A 2,632-nucleotide genomic window follows, 5' to 3' on the forward strand; every position below is an offset into this window, starting at 1 on the left:
AGCGCTCCTGTCCTCCTACTAGACAGTATCTTTTTTTTTTTTTTTTGGTTCTTTTTTTCGGAGCTGGGGACGGAACCCAGGGCCTTGCGCTTCCTAGGTAAGCGCTCTACCACTGAGCTAAATCCCCAGCCCCTACTAGACAGTATCTTAGCACTCTGTCCCCCTTGTATCTCACAGCTCCCCATCCTCCAGCTCCTCTATGTTTTTTTTTTTTTGATTTGGGATTGCTTTTACTTTTATTTTTTTCTTCCATCTTTATTAAATTGAGTATTTCTTATTTACATTTCAAATGTTATTCCCTTTCCCGGTTTCCAGGCCAACATTCCCCTAACCTCTCTGCCCCCCTTCTAGATGTGTGTTCCCTTCCTCATCCTCCCCCCATTACCGACCTAAAAATATGGAAGCTTCATGAATTTGCATGCCATCCTTATGCAGGGGCCATGCTGATCTCTATCATTCCAATTTTAGTGTGTGTGCTGCCGAAGCAAGCCCTCCTATGATCTTTCTGCACCCTTTTCCACTATTTTTCCTGAGCCTTTCCTGTGAGCTTGCTTTGTAAATGGAGCCCCTTCCCAGTTAAAATTTCGCAGAGCCATTTCTGATACCAAGCAAATGCTACCGTGCATATCGTGCCTGCGGGCACTGCCCAAGGAGTGAGAGGGTGAGAGGTGATGGGTTCCTTCCTCTCCCATCTACCATTTCGGCCAGTAAACACTTGCAGGTACTGGGAAGATGACTCAGTGGGAAAAGTGTGCAAACATGAGGACCGAAGATCAGAGTCCCAGTATTTTTAAAAAGGCCTTACTGGGGAGCCGAGACAGGCTTCCTGAGCTGCCAGCCACGCTAGCTACTTGGGGAGCTGTAGATAATGTGTCAGAAAAGGTAATGTTTATCTTGGCACATGAAAGCAATCTTAGACTTACTGAGCTACAGGAAACACAAATGTAAAAGTAGGTTTATGGGGGTTGGGGATTTAGCTCAGCGGTAGAGCACTTGCCTAGCATTTCTTCACTAGCTCTACATAGGCTTCCCTAAAAGATCTTAATAGCCTCATAGCCAGCCCCCAGCCACCTCTCCTGTTTGTTTTCTGCTGTCTTTCCGGCCACGGTGCACATATCCGGCTGCTGTGTTTGAGTCTTAGGGTTTCCTGGTGTCTTCCAGTGGCTTGGGGCATTAGTCTTGCTTGTTCTGTTAAGCTTCTCACTGGGCCTTTCTTCTGCCTTCATTTATGCATTCATAGCTTTTACTGGGATGCCTTCAAGGATCAGATCTGAGGTGGAGGGAGAAGAAAAGAATTTTAAAAATGAGTGTATGAACTCTTCTGCCTGGTGAGTTTTCTGTCCCCACGTTATCCCTGGGCTCCAGCTTTATGCACTTGAATTTTCTCATGTGTGTTTCTAGTGTGGTTTGTTGTTTCCTTTTTTTGGGGGGGTATCTTACCATGCAACCCAGGCTGGTTTCAAACTCAGTCATTGTACCAGTCTCCTGAGTTCTGGTACAGCAGGCTTCTGTCACCATACCCAGCACTCCAACATGTGGTCTGCCTCGAGGATTTCAGCTTGTCCGCGAGTGCTTGACTAGCATGTTTTCCAGCCTCTGTTCCCTGCTTCCATACAGCACACCTGTGTTCCCTCTTCTCCGTTACATCCCATCCAGATCTGCACACCCTCCAGTGGGTAAAACAGACTTCCTCCATCACTTAAAATCCTGCACCAGTATTTATGCTAAATCTAGACTGAGCGCCATGAAGGCCAAGTGTGGTTTTGCTGATGCCTCCAAGCCCTAAGCTCATTTATCACTGGTGCAGTCTGTTCTAGAACCAGGAGACTCAGGCCCATACCTGTCTGTCCTTCGCTTGGCCTTCAGTGTCGTCTCTTCGTCTCGTCTAGAGGCTTCCACACTGACCCGAGGCACCTTTAGTGTGCTCAAGCCCTGGTGCTTCATCCCAAGCAGCAGATCTTGGAGCTGATTGTCATCAGGGCCCTGAGCCCTTGAAGATCTGCCTCGCTGCTGCACTGCAGGGCCCCCTGTCCCTCCCCGTATGTCACACTTGGAGCTGGGAAACAGATGAAGTGTCTGTCTGTGTACTGAACCGCTTCAAGTTCCTCTGCTTACCCTGAGAATTTACAACATCTTAATTCTTAACACTCCTACTCAGATTAATACCAAGTTGATTTCAGTAGCTAGTGAAAGCAAGCTGGTGTATGTATAACTCCATTCACTTGTTTCTGCCATGAAATGACACTTGCATATGCTGAATGCCTTTACCAGATTCGTAACTGCTTATTAAAAATCGAGAGATGAAAGGGATGTGTCCTCATACACTTTTAGTCCCAGCACTGCACTCAAGAAGCAGAGATAGGCAGATCCCTGAGTTCAAGGCCAGCCTAGTCTATCTATAGAGTGGGTTCCAAGACAGCCAGGGTTAAACAGAGAAACCCTGTCTCAGGTCAAAGCAAAACAAAACTGTGGCATGGTACAGAGCTCCCTGTGCAGGAAGCCTAGGTTCAGGCCCAGCCCTGAAACGGAAGGGGAAGAGACCCAGTGGTCATATTTCATGTTTTTTTAGTTTAATTTTAATTATGTATCTAGGTATGTGCACGTGTGTGGTAGCCATAGAGGCCAGAAGCAT

General features: G+C 47.0%; 1 non-coding gene across 1 annotated transcript; it reads right to left on the minus strand.

The window, feature by feature from the left end:
* Window positions 1-390: 390 nt before the first annotated feature.
* On the minus strand, window positions 391-492 carry LOC120102594 (U6 spliceosomal RNA). The gene has a single exon (XR_005504229.1). It is a non-coding gene; the product is annotated as a U6 spliceosomal RNA (small nuclear RNA).
* Window positions 493-2,632: the final 2,140 nt, after the last annotated feature.

The sequence above is a fragment of the Rattus norvegicus genome, chromosome 4 (genome assembly GCF_036323735.1).
Source record: "Rattus norvegicus strain BN/NHsdMcwi chromosome 4, GRCr8, whole genome shotgun sequence".
NCBI classification, from domain to species: domain Eukaryota; kingdom Metazoa; phylum Chordata; class Mammalia; order Rodentia; family Muridae; genus Rattus; species Rattus norvegicus.